This window comes from Lampetra fluviatilis, chromosome 30, assembly GCF_964198595.1.
Source record: "Lampetra fluviatilis chromosome 30, kcLamFluv1.1, whole genome shotgun sequence".
Taxonomy (NCBI): domain Eukaryota; kingdom Metazoa; phylum Chordata; class Hyperoartia; order Petromyzontiformes; family Petromyzontidae; genus Lampetra; species Lampetra fluviatilis.
This window is the reverse complement of record NC_136304.1, coordinates 12,759,872-12,774,232: the sequence shown is the minus strand read 5'-3', so window position 1 is coordinate 12,774,232 and position 14,361 is coordinate 12,759,872. Positions and strand designations below refer to the sequence as shown.

At 48.0% G+C, this 14,361-nt stretch overlaps 1 pseudogene; it reads left to right on the top strand.

The window, feature by feature from the left end:
- The first annotated feature begins 6,523 nt into the window (after positions 1-6,523).
- Positions 6,524-7,599, top strand: LOC144943375 (28S ribosomal RNA; annotated as a pseudogene).
- Positions 7,600-14,361: the final 6,762 nt, after the last annotated feature.

The window sequence follows — 14,361 nt, the reverse complement described above, 5'->3', positions numbered from 1 at the left end:
TTTTAATCCTTGCCAGGACCTTTCCCGGCACACTGAGGAGTGAGATGCCCCTGTAGTTGTTACAGTCTGTGCGGTCCTCCTTCTTAAAGAGGGGGGCCACCAGGGCATCCTTCCAATCCTGCGGAACCCGTCCAGTGGTCCAGACTGTTGTTATGATGTCATGTAGGGCAGTCTGTGCACAAACGCCACCCTCCCTCAGCATTTCGCTTGGGAGATCATCTCTGCCCGGTGTCTTTCCTGGTCTCAGACTCTGGATCGCCTTCAGAACTGTACTTCCTCAACAGATGGCACCTCAGCCAGCCACTCACAAGGGGTGACTTCTTCCAATATTTGAGGCACACACATACACTCACACAGCTCCCCCGTATAGCCTTCATAGACTGTTGCAGCAAGTGGTGTGAACCAGCTGGTCGGAACGGCACACGACGGGGTGGGTGGCCAGCATCATGTCCGGCCGCCTTTGTCTCCCCAGTGGAAATTTTTACACACAAGTATTACTCATTGAAGGTTGAGTCGACCTAGAGGAGGCCCAGGACCAAGTTCGGATATTCGTTGCGGATGTTGGCCGTGAGCGGGAATCGAACCCGGCTGGTGGGGTTCGTAGCGCAGCGCGGGAACCACTCCACTACCGCTCCCCACTCACAGCTGCGTGCAGCGCAGACACAGACAACGCCTGCACACAGCTCTCCCCTGCAGCCTTCGTAAACTTGTGGTGGAAGTGCTGTGAGGGAGCAGCTCCTACGGATGCCGGCACGTTGTGCTTACGAGGGGGTGGTGTGACAATCACATGTCCTTTGTATCCCCTAGCCCTGGTGTTTTACACGCCGCACCAGGTACGACTCATTTAAGGCTGAGTCGACCTAGGGGAGGCCATAGTTACGAGGTTGTCCGCCTGTTTGGCAGCTGTAGCCACGAGGCTGGCCGCATGCACGCTCACCTGTTCACTGTCCCCTCGCTCCCCTCCTCCCCTCCCTGTCCCTCTGTAACCCCCAGGCTTGGATTGGGGGGGGGGGCTGCCCGTGGTGCCCCAATAGGTGTTGCTGGAGCGCCACATCGTGTACGGCCTCCAGCAGTGCAACCTCCTCGTCCACAACATCATCCACATCTACACGCAGCAGCAGCGTGAGGACAGGGGGCAGGGCAGTGGCAAAGGACAGGGCACGACTGGGCCAGGGAGAAGAGCAGGGGGCAGGTGTAGGGGCAGTGAAGGAGGGGAGGGAAGGGCAGGGTATAGGGTAGGGTAGGAGATGGGGAGGGCAAGTCTGGGAAGCTGAGTGCAGGGAAGGGCATGGATGAATAGGCAGGGCGAGAGAAGGCAAGGTTGGGTAGGGTAGAGTATTAGGGTAGAAGGGCATGGCTGTATAGGGGAGGGTATAGGAGGGCAATGCTGTGCAGAGTACGGTATTGCGGTTGAAGGACAAAGCTGGATAGGGGGATTGTAGAGGAGGGCAAGGCTGGATAAGGTAGAGTATTGTGGTAGAAGGGCATGGCTTGGTAGGGGAGTGTAGAGGAGGGCAAGGCTGGGTAGGGAACAGTATTACGGTAGAACAGGGGTGTCCAAACCTTTTGCAAAGAGGACCACATTTGATAAAGTGAAGATGCCCGGGGGCCAATAGTTCCTTTTGACATTTTTTTTAACCACAAAAGTTACGTGAACATACACACTGTTATAAAACAATTTTCATTGTCACAATTACCTTTATTTTTCAAATGACAATGTAACCAAATATAAGCCACTCAGGCAGACGTGAACAACTCTAAAAACACAATTCTGCCTTTCATTCAGTCAGATAACATTGAACAAACTGTATAGAATACCTTAAATTTCCATGAGTTAAATAGCTTTGCCTCATGAACATTTTAAACAGGAGGTATAAGTAATGCAAAGTGGTCTGTTATCATTAAACTTTAAAACAAGTGAATTTTGCCCTTGTCTTTTACAATATCTTTCAGAAAGCAATAGTTTGTGTCACATCTACAGGCACATAACATCAACAGTTATAACCAAATCTTATTCAAGAGTTTAATAAAACAAATGCCATAAGTCCAAGTGCATTAGTGTGATTTAGGCTTTTCACTGTTAATAGTGACAGATGTTACCGTTCAAAACACTCAATTTCAGATTGATCAAGGAACAGATAACTTGCTGACACTAATGAGAAGGGTGATACTGATATCTATATTTCAGTAAAGAGACCAGGTCTGGCTTGAGGGCAGTGGTTGAGATGCGGAAAATGTCACGCAAGTGGGAGTAACTCATCCTTGACCTCAATCGGTTCTTGTTTAAGTTCATGACTGAGAATGTTTGCTCACACAAATATGTGGAGCCGAATAAGCTCAGCATTTTCTTAGCGAATGACCACATTTCTTTTTTTGCAGTCGCCATGGCAGAAATGACTCGAGAAGGGTTTGCGGCACGGATGCAGAGCCAGATAGAATTAGAATGGTGCTGCCACCGTGTGGTGAAAGGAGGAATTACATCTTTAAAGTTTTATGATTTATAAGACCGAAGCTGCAGGCCGTATGAAATCTGACCGCGGGCCGTGATTGGCCCGCGGGCCAGACTTTGGACATGCCTGCCGGGTTGAAGGTCAAAGCTGGGGGTGGGTAGGGGGAGGGCAGTCTCAGTGGAAGGTGGGCAAGGCAGCACAGCACGAGAGGGCAGGGCTGGTAATCGTCGTATTGTTCTGTCTAGAAATGTTATTATTGTTGGTAGTTGGGTTTTTTGTTGGCAGTGATGGTGGTTGTGGGGTCTGGTTGCAGTGCTCTGGCTACTCGTGTTGTTGGTGGTGCAGGGTGTGGTTGCAGTGCTATGGCTACTCGTGTTGTTGGTGCTGGTGGTGGTTGCGAGGTGTGGTTGTAGTGCTATGGCTAGTCGTGTTGGTGGTGGTTGTTGTGGGGGTGTGGTTGTAGTGCTATGGCTAGTCGTGTTGGTGGTGGTTGTTGTGGGGGTGTGGTTGTAGTGCTATGGCTAGTCGTGTTAGTGGTGGTGCTAATTGCCATGTTGTTATTGTGGTTGTGATCATTCTCTATGGGAACCTCATTTGCCAGTAAAAATATGATAATTGGTTCTTTACCCTTCTATCTGGCAACAAAACTGACACCTTTTTACAAGGAGTCATGTTTGCATAGACCGCAATACCTGCAGTCATAATGCAAACAAAAGAACATAACTCTGATAATGTGCACTGTCCTTAAAGTTCATTGATCCACACCCGAGACAGCTTTCCTTAGAGCCTAGTCTCATATGGGTTGGACCAGATGACGCCAATAGGCGCACAACTCAAAGACAATGCACCATCAGAGTATGAGAGCTCGGGGTAAGCATCTACACTATGGGAACCTCATTTGCCAGTAAAAATATGATAATTGGTTCTTTACCCTTCTATCTGGCAACAAAACTGACACCTTTTTACAAGGAGTCATGTTTGCATAGACCGCAATACCTGCAGTCATAATGCAAACAAAAGAACATAACTCTGATAATGTGCACTGTCCTTAAAGTTCATTGATCCACACCCGAGACAGCTTTCCTTAGAGCCTAGTCTCATATGGGTTGGACCAGATGACGCCAAAAGGCGCACAACTCAAAGACAATGCACCATCAGAGTATGAGAGCTCGGGGTAAGCATCTACACTATGGGAACCTCATTTGCCAGTAAAAATATGATAATTGGTTCTTTACCCTTCTATCTGGCAACAAAACTGACACCTTTTTACAAGGAGTCATGTTTGCATAGACCGCAATACCTGCAGTCATAATGCAAACAAAAGAACATAACTCTGATAATGTGCACTGTCCTTAAAGTTCATTGATCCACACCCGAGACAGCTTTCCTTAGAGCCTAGTCTCATATGGGTTGGACCAGATGACGCCAAAAGGCGCACAACTCAAAGACAATGCACCATCAGAGTATGAGAGCTCGGGGTAAGCATCTACACTATGGGAACCTCATTTGCCAGTAAAAATATGATAATTGGTTCTTTACCCTTCTATCTGGCAACAAAACTGACACCTTTTTACAAGGAGTCATGTTTGCATAGACCGCAATACCTGCAGTCATAATGCAAACAAAAGAACATAACTCTGATAATGTGCACTGTCCTTATGTGCGCCTTTTGGCGTCATCTGGTCCAACCCATATGAGACTAGGCTCTAAGGAAAGCTGTCTCGGGTGTGGATCAATGAACTTTAAGGACAGTGCACATTATCAGAGTTATGTTCTTTTGTTTGCATTATGACTGCAGGTATTGCGGTCTATGCAAACATGACTCCTTGTAAAAAGGTGTCAGTTTTGTTGCCAGATAGAAGGGTAAAGAACCAATTATCATATTTTTACTGGCAAATGAGGTTCCCATAGTGTAGATGCTTACCCCGAGCTCTCATACTCTGATGGTGCATTGTCTTTGAGTTGTGCGCCTTTTGGCGTCATCTGGTCCAACCCATATGAGACTAGGCTCTAAGGAAAGCTGTCTCGGGTGTGGATCAATTAACTTTAAGGACAGTGCACATTATCAGAGTTATGTTCTTTTGTTTGCATTATGACTGCAGGTATTGCGGTCTATGCAAACATGACTCCTTGTAAAAAGGTGTCAGTTTTGTTGCCAGATAGAAGGGTAAAGAACCAATTATCGTTGTGATCATTGTTGTCTCTGTCATCGCTAATCACCGTCATCATCACTGTTGTTGTTCTCCACATATCATCGTTGTTGAAATATGTTGTTGTCCTCCCAGTGGCATTATTGATTGTTACCTCTGTGTTAACAATCATCCTCCAAGTGTTGTTGTTTTGCCAGTGTCATCGTCGTTGTGGTTGTTGTGGTGGTGGTGCCCCCAGGGGCCCCGGTGGCCACAAGGATGCGGAGTCGCGCGGAGCAAGAGAAGAAAGAGCGTGAACATGGACTGCTACTCCTCCTCCTCCTGCCGAACGCTCAGCTGCTCGCTTTGCGAGGAGTTCGGCTCCCAGCGGCACTGCCAGGTGGCGCTGCTCGGCGTCGTCTACGAGCAGCATGAGGGGGACTCCTTCGGGATCAATGCAAAACCTGCTATACCACGAGTCGCAAAAGCATCGCCCAACTCGCTCCTGTTGTATATATTGTGTTGTGAAAAATAAAAAAGAAATGTAATGAAAAATGTAAAATATCGAATTTTTTTTAATTATGCAAATTATACAAATTATCACAATGTATGTAATTTAGCAAATTAGGCTAAATTGATTAAATCAAACGTGAGTGTTCATATTCATTGAGTGTAAGTGTAATGTGATCAATCATGATTCTCGATTAAACATTTACTGGTTATGATTTTAGTGTAATTATGTCCGGTCTCAGGATTCAGATCTTCGCCGCAGGATACAGTTCTGAAATTTAAGATAATTATGCATGAACTTAGGAAGGAACCACTCAGACTTTTCTGTGTTAAACAACTTTAATATAAAAAAACACTCTAATATGCGAACACAATTATGATCGGAATTACCACAAGAGTACTCCAGCAGATATCCTACTCATCTATCTGTAAATTAAACCCCAATGGTTAGGTTGTTAAACTGAGCAATAGAACAACAGGCTAACTCCTCATAGTAGCGCGACAATACACGACGATGGCAAAGTCATTAAAAATGACTATTCATACAGAACCATGCTAAAGAAACATGTGCCAATTGCAAAAGAGGATATCAATGAATTCATTGCTATGATTTTGCAATTAAAAGAGATATCTCAAAAAATAATATCCATGCGAGTGTTAGATTCATAACGTAGATGCTTATAAATGAGCTCAAGGATCACCAGTATCTGGTGCCAAGGGGGGTGACGCGCTAAAGCCTCGTGGACGATCTGCGAGCGCTATCTGGCGATGGGACTATCGCGCACATTGACGCCGATCGAGCCGGACCAATTATCCCTGCCAGCATGGGCACCGCCACCAGCGTGAGCAGCATGCCGATTCAACAACCACTCTAGCGGTGGACGAAGCCTGACATGGCAGCCGAGAACACCGTGTGTTCGACACACACACCCGCCCACCCAACGCCCCCTGATGGGGACCTGAGATATTTTCAGCACAAGAAACGCTGCACTCCAGTGAAACACAGCAGAGATAGTACGTGGACACCAGTATGAGCGTCCTGGTATTTACTGACTCTAATATCGGTTACCAACGGAGTCCAGCAGCACGGTGTTGACAGCTTGGGGCACTATTTCCATGGCATAAACCAGCCTGGGGGTCCTGGTATGATAGACCCCCATTCTCTGTTTGTCTTTGGTTCCGGACATCAGAGCGACGCCAAACCAGTTACCACATGGGAATCTCGCAATGATTATAACATCTTGCGCATTACACTATTTGACGATGGTTATGGACGGGCCACTTAACCCGGAAAAGATCGGCACGAAAGAGCCGAATTAAAAATAGCCAAAAGCCTCGTAATCTAATTAGTGACGCGCATGAATGGATGAACAAGATTACCACTGTCCCTATCTATTATCCAGCGAAACCACAGCCAAGGGAACGGGCTTGGCGGAATCAGCGGGGAAAAAAGACCCTGTTGAGCTTGACTCTAGGCTGGCATGGTGAAAAGGCATGAGAGGTGTAGGATAAGTGGGAGGTGCTCGTCCCTCCTGGCTCTGGGTGCCGGCGGTGAAATACCACTACTCTGATCGTTTTTTCACTTACCCGGTGAGGCGAGGAGGCGAGCCCTGCGGGGGGCTCTCCCTTCTGGCTCAAAGTGCCTCCGGAGCCCGAACACCGTTCGTGGTGCCGGGCACGACCAGCTCCGGGGACGGTGTCTGGTGGAGAGTTTGACTGGGGCGGTACACTTGTCAAACGGTAACGCACGTGTCCTAAGGTGAGCTCAGGGAGGACAAAAACCTCCCGTGGAGCAGAAGGGCAAAAGCTCGCTTGATCTTGATTTTCAGTACGAGTACAGACCATGCAAGTGGGGCCTCACGATCCTTTCGACTTTTTGGGTTTTAAGCAAGAGGTGTCAGAAAAGTTACCACAGGGATAACTGGCTTGAGGTGGCCAAACGTTCATAGCGACGTCGCTTTTTGATCCTTCGATGTCGGCTCTTCCTATCATTGTGAAGCAGAATTCACCAAGCGTTGGATTGTTCACCCACTAATAGGGAACGTGAGCTCAGTTTAGACCGTCGTGAGAAAGGTTAGTTTTACTCTACTGATACTGTGTCGTCGCATTAGTAATCCTGCTCAGTATGAGAGGAACCGCAGGTTCAGACATTTGGCACGTGCACTTGGATGAGGAGCCAACGGTGCGACGCTACCATCTGAGGGATTATGACTGAATGCCTCTAAGTCCGAATCCCCATTAGACGCGACGATACTGTTGCGCCCGGATCTTCGGTTGGCCTCTCAGAGCCGGGTGGACTCCTGCCCGGTGAGGAATGCCGTAAGACCCTGGATCGAGGCACCGCCACAAGCGTTCGGCGGCCCTCTCCTCCATCGCTCGACAGCACGTTCGCGGGGAAGCCGGGTGCCAAATCATTCGTAAACGACCTGGTTCTGGCTCGGGGTTTCTGAAGTAGCAGAGCAGCTTCCTCGCTGCAATCTACTGAAAGTCAGCCCTCGATACAAGGCTTCGTCCTGGCGCCACCCATGGGGAACGCGGCTCCTAAAAGGGCCACACCATACGCACTCGTGTGACAATTATTCTTACATTTAGAGCATCGCATTCCTCTTCGAATACAAAAGCAGTCGGCTGAATCGTTGCTAAAATGCAAGGAACAGGGCAGCTTCCTCGTCCTTTGCTCGGCCGGAAAACCGGTGAAGTGAGCCGCCTGGCCATGCTGTTCAAGGGTCGGTCGGTGTCTGACAACGTACCATTTTTTAAACCTGCCATTCCAATGCACTTTTTGAAGGACGCCTCTGTCGGAGGTAATAACTTAAAATTGACGTTTTCTCAGGCGGAGGGAAGGCGGTGTAAGTTAAACGATGTGACACATGAGAACAATCCCCGCCAACGTTTATCATTCCATGGAGCCTATCGCTAAAAATCTTGACTTTCATGAGTATATGCATCTGCTGGAATAGCCTGTGTAAATTTCATCTGCCGATAAAAAACACGTTCTTGAGGAAGCAGGGTGCTAAGTAATTCATAAATTAGCTGGATTTGGCTTGTGGTTTGTTTCGCAAGCGGCTTTCTCAACCTTCAATGGCACACAGAAACATCCCCGTAAGAAACAGAAAGGAATGAAATTGTCCAAAAAAGTTTTACGTCTTCGCAATTCATGTCGTTGGATTGGTCTTGAAATTTCGTAAAAAAACGTACACGCCATACATATGTCCAACGTTTCCTTCTCTATATACAAGTTAAGGGGAAAACAGACTTTGAGACCTTAACGGTTGCTAAAATCGCCCGTTACATAAACATGGGTCGGCTTCCCCTCTCGAAAATGGACACAAGTCACCCCCGCCAGGCATGCACCTAATGACACTTGTCAGTAAGTGCCATAGTTCTTCTTTACAATGCCCATTCGTCTTGCGTCGCTCAGGGTAATGTATGAGGCCTATGCCCGCCAATTTCTACCATTTGTCGGTAGCTATCGGTAAAAATCTAGCATGCAGCAAAAACTGGAAAATACTTCCATTGCACCTGCACAAATGTATGCACAGGCTACATCTTCATTTTATGCATAAGTGGTGTCGATGGTTGGTTGTGCATCAGCAGGTTGTTTCTCACACGGTTTCCGTTAATGAGCGAGCCCGAGGAGCCTCTTCTCCTCCATAGTGTGTGGCGAAGGCTGTCCCTTTGGTCGTTGTTAATGCACGGGTTGCTGCGCTGTTCGGTCTTGTGCCAAGAAAGGCTGTGAACTGCGCAAGAATTAGGATTGGTTTCAAGTTGCTTTAACCGGTCCAGAGTGCGATTTTCTTTATTTAATTATTTCCCAGCCCCACTCAAGCTGCACGGAGGTTGCCCCTGGCAACGCACGTGCGTCATCGGTGGAGGGTGGGGGAGATTTCTCCTTCGCGTTCAAAATGCTTAAAAAATACACGCAACGCCGAGGTCAATTCATAAAAGTGTCACGTTCTCTTCTCTCCGCCCCCCAACCCAATTGTGTGCACTTACTAGTATAGGATTGGTAGATACTAATATTATAGTGCTTAGATAGCATTATTGTAGCTCTTTTAGAAGGATGGTGGGGGGGGGGGTTGCGGCCCAGCCCACAGCCTCAACCGGCTGGGCAATCTCGGCGAGGCCATGGGCACTGTACGGGACTAGGCCTCACCACGGTACTTTGTCAGATGAGTACTTTGTGCTATAGAGTCGATATATACTGCTATAGAGTCAGCATGTACTACTGTGGTCATAGCAGATACCAGTCGGTATGCACTGCTGTAATCATAGCAGGGACCACCACAGTCAGTATGCACTGCTGTTATGAAACCAGGTACCACCACATTATGCACTGCTGTAATCATAGGTACCACCACAGCAGTATGCATTGCTGTAAACATAGCAGGTACCACCACAGTCAGTATGCACTGCTGTAGTGAAAGCAGGTACCACCACAGTCAGTATGCACTGCTGTAATCATACAGGTACCACCACAGTATGAACTGTTGCAGTGAAAGCAGGTATCACCACAGTATGCACTGCTGTGATCATAGCAGGTGCCACCACAGTCATTACGCACTGCTGTTAGATTTTTAAGAGTAGTTTTTAAATATTTTAAGACACGGGCAACGCCGGGTACTTCCCGCTTGTACCTAATAAATGAAACTGAAACTATAAAGCCAAAAATATCATGTATAGCCTTAACAAACTGTTGGGGCAAGTGCTGTTAGCGAGCACCTATGAAGGACGGCATGGCACACGAGGGTGTGGGTGGCCAGCACCACGCCCGGCCGCCTTTAACTCTCCAGTGGCGATATTCACACATTGCACCAGGTACTCATTTGAGTCTGAGTCGACCTAGGAAAGACCCAGGATCGGTTCAGATAATTCATCGTCACTGGTGTTGGCCGTGAGCGAGAATCGAACTCGGGTCCCCGGGTTCCCGGGTTCGTAACGCAGCGCGATAACCGCTACACTACCGCTCCCCAAGGCACACACACACGCGCGCACTGCCTCCTCTACGGTCACACTGACACACTTGGTCTTGAGAGCGATGGGTGACGTGGAGGTGTGGAGTGTTTTCTGAGTGCAAACACAGACCCAGTGCCTAGTAACCAAGGCACATTGTGTGTCGCACATTCGACTCGCCCGTTCGTCTAGGCACGACGCACGCAGGCACCAGCTTAGCGCTACCAGCGTTGTGGGTTTACAGGTGAGCCTTTAACAGGTTTACGTTACAGGAGGCCTATCCCATTTAATCAAATCCGTGTTCTCACGACCGTCTCCTGTCGCTTAGCATGTTGTTCTTCGAGATGTGTGGCTTACGGTGTAGATTAACTAACGAAAATCAGTGCCGTTTTTGTGGGCCTGCTATTCCACCATACTATTGTTGGTAATAATTTATAGACTCAATTTACTAAAATACGTTCTACTTATAGTATCATCATCAGCCTTATTCAACAGTTTCGTTCATAAACTGCGTTAGACATAACCTCGTGTCGCTCATTATATTGAGCCCAACTGTATATCCTCCTTAAATAAGTTATTCGATTTAATCATGAGGTTCGTTTCCATTAGTTATCATGACTGTTTTCTGCAAATTTGAGATGGCTAATACTTCCCCCGTGTATATTATCCCTTTATACAGTAATACCCCGATTTACGTCTCCCCCGTTTACGTCGTTTCGCAAATACGTCGTCACATTAATGTCGCTACCCGATATGCGTCGCCTAAACCTACACTAACATCGCTGCCAGCATCATCGTCCATCCTTTCTTGTATCCATCGCCTCTCAGCCTTCGCATTTACCTACTCTCGACACAAACTACTTTGTGTCGCACGTAAAGAAATGTACTGTAGAGTACAATATATGTACGCACAGTATTTTGTTGATGTTTTTTAATAGTATACTGGATAATTTATGTTAAAGTTTACTGCTTTACACTCGTATTGAGTACATTTTTTCGTCATTTAATTTAACGGTGTGGGTACGTGAAGGATGTGTGTATGTTGAACTTCTTTCCCACCGTACTTAGCCAACCGTGCGAATCGGAGGATGAAGATGTGCGCTTTAATACAGCTTCATATCCTACGTTACCATTGTTTAGCTCTCGTGAAAAAATCGCTTTGGTTTACGTCGTTCCAATATTCGTCGCACATTTCAGGAACGAATCCCCGACGTAAACCGGGGTATATACGACTGTATATCCAATCAAATGTTTTGTAACAAAAAAACACATCTTCTCGCGTTTCTGTTTAGTGCCCTGGTGAGAGCACATCTCCTTGATTGACTCTTCTGCCACTTTGTATTTTCATTCTCGTCATGAAACCCCAGTGTAGCAGATTTTTGCGAACCGATTCTCATGCAACCAAGGTACATGCAGAGTGGACGCTAACACATCTAACAATTCTAACCAATCACCAGCAAGAGAGAGCACTTGTACTGGTTACTATAACAATTGTGCCCAGTCGCGTGGCTGGCACGGACCTCGGCGATATACATGAATCGGGGCCCCCTGTCCAATTACTCCCCTCTACGTAGCCCGCCACGTGGGTCCCTCTGACCTGTGGATCTCAGTGCAGTTGCACCGCCTGCATTCTCAGTATCTACGTCACTGCTTCCCCGCCCCGCTGGCGACCATTCCATTGTTTGCTATGCGGGGTCTCGTGCAATCCTCCTGAAGAATATATGCTTTGTGATAAATGTTCATATTTAGTGTAACACGTACAACATGTGAATGGTTGCCCTATTCTGGTTGACAGCTAATCACTTTTGATTGCAGGTTCCTCGCATGCACGAATTTAGGAGATATTTAACTCGGGGACCGATTCTCACCCACGTGCGTCTGGATGGACGAAAAGGAGGTGGATGAGCAGAGATGGCCCAATCACGAAATACAAAGGTCATGATCCTATTCAAGACTATAATAAAGTAATACACATTTCGCCACTTTGGAGCACCACCCTGGTGATCAAATGGCACATTGGTAATACTATGGTACCCTGATGATAAGATGGCACATTGGTGATAAGATGGTAACCCTGGTGATAAGAAGGTACCCTGGTGTTTTTGGCATCGTGGATGCTACAGGCGTACATTCCTGCAGAGAGACCGTGTCGAGATGGCGAGGAGGGCCCAGGAGAGCCGTGACAGGATCGAGGCACAGCGGCTGCGCTCGCTCACACAGAGGAGGTGGCACGGGCAGTGCACGAGCGTGGGGCTCGTTTGCCTCGCTGGGCAGTCCCCAGGCCACAGACTCACGCAGCGCAGCCGTGGCTCCGGTCAGCATGTGGACAGCAGGGCCCAGCTGACACGTAGAGGTCTGTACCCAGGCAAACATGCCAGTTAGAAATCTGACACGTTACATTTTTTAGACCTTAATGTGACCCTACAAGAGACCAGCTGTAGTTTTGTTGTTCCACTTATTTGAAAGAGTTTTTTCCCATTTGTTTTTTTTTCAGTTTTGGTTAAAATCAGAATTCTTCACGTTTGACGGTTTTGAGTTCAGTTTTCAAGTTTTATTTAAAATTCTGTTATTTTTAAATGGAAGTAAATTTTTAAAGCAGGATCTGCAGATGAAATACACCTTACAAATGTAAATTATTATTATTACAGTAATACCCCAGTTTACGTCGAGATATGCGTTGCCGAAAGGTGCGATGACGATTATCAAAACGATGTAAATCAAAGCAATTTACAGGATAGGTAGATGCAAAGGCTGAGGTGATAAATACAAGAAAGGACGGACGATGCTGTCATCGACATAAGTGTGGGTCGAGGAGACGCAAATCAAGTAGTGGTACAGTATTGATAAATTGACAACGGATTTGATAAATGAAAGGGGGAGACGTAAATCGGGGTATTGCTGTATTATTTAACCTGGATTCTGCGAACCTCACTCCCTCACTGGGGTACGTGGCCAGCACGCGGTCATGGTGTCCTCCGCGCGACCAAGTCCCCGCGCCAAAACAAAAAAACTGAAACCCAAGAATGCCAAATGTACCGTTATATCTCTGGAAGGTGGCAGGGGTGGAGTGAAGTCACATCGGGAGCCGGTTAAATTCGAATAACCCTTGGGGTATGCAGAAAGCAGTGTTAGGGTTTGAACTGTCGTCCAAGGGCAACTGCCAGAACCCCGACAACAAATCAAGGGTGGAGAAGAACCGCACCCCTGACAAAGCGTCCAAAGAGTCATCCATCCGTGGGAGCGGTCACGCGTCAGCAACGGAGAATTTGTTGAGTTTGCGGAAATCGACGCAAAACCTCAGACTCACATCCTGCTTTTTAACAAGCACAATGGGAGCCCCCCATGGACTGGTTGACGGGGAAATTATGTCAGCGGCCAACATCTCGTCGACTGCGTGGCACACCTGTTTCTTCTCCTTGGGACTTAATCTATATGGGTTTTGGTGAATGGGGGCGGCGTTCCCCGTATCAATGTGGTGACATAACAGCGGCGTAGAGCCAATATCGTATTTAGTTTTACTCGAGCCTCTGTGCCTCGGATAAATCCGGGCTCTCGGAGCAGAGTGCCCTCGGAAGGTCCACTGCACGCGGCCACGGTCGCACGTTGCTGGATGTTGAAATGTGCCTGGAGGCACCGTGCAACTTTGAATGAAGACAAGTCGTCCTCTTCCGTGGCTGGCATACGACTTTAAATTCTTGGGCCAGCAGCAGCATTCTTTCGAGGACCAGGGAATCCCTTCCGACATGGTCCATCCCGGGGTACACAGACTTCGCCAGTGTCATGAGCGCACTGTGACTTCGTGTGGCGAACTTTTGGCACTTGTCGGACGGCGGTGCCATCTGTGCGAGGGCTTGAGGCAGCGTTGACTTGTCTTTGGATGGTGTCGAATGCTGCCAAGGCGTCATCATAGAGTGCTATGGGAAGCGCCCGCAGCGCCTCCACCTCTATCCACCCCACAAGATCACAGGCGACAGTGAAGCATCGTCGAAATGCCTCCCAGTCACCATCCGTAGCCGCAAATTCCTGAACGAAGGGAAGCCTCTTCAGAGTGCTTTCTTGAAGCTTCAGCACTTTCGGCGGGAGGTAATTTTTGGCGGGAGTCCCGTACCGCCCGTCCATCAAAATGGTGTCTGCTTGCGCGTTCCACGCCTCTGTTTTCCCGCGCACGGGAACCAATGGCGGCGGAGACATCCTGCCCCTGCCCCGGCACCCTGATATCCTTTTTCCGCTTTAAAGCGGCGGCCAGACCTGCCACGGTGGCCAGAAGGTCATCGATGTACGTGTTCCATGATCGGCGTTCCCTCTCCAGCGGCGACGGC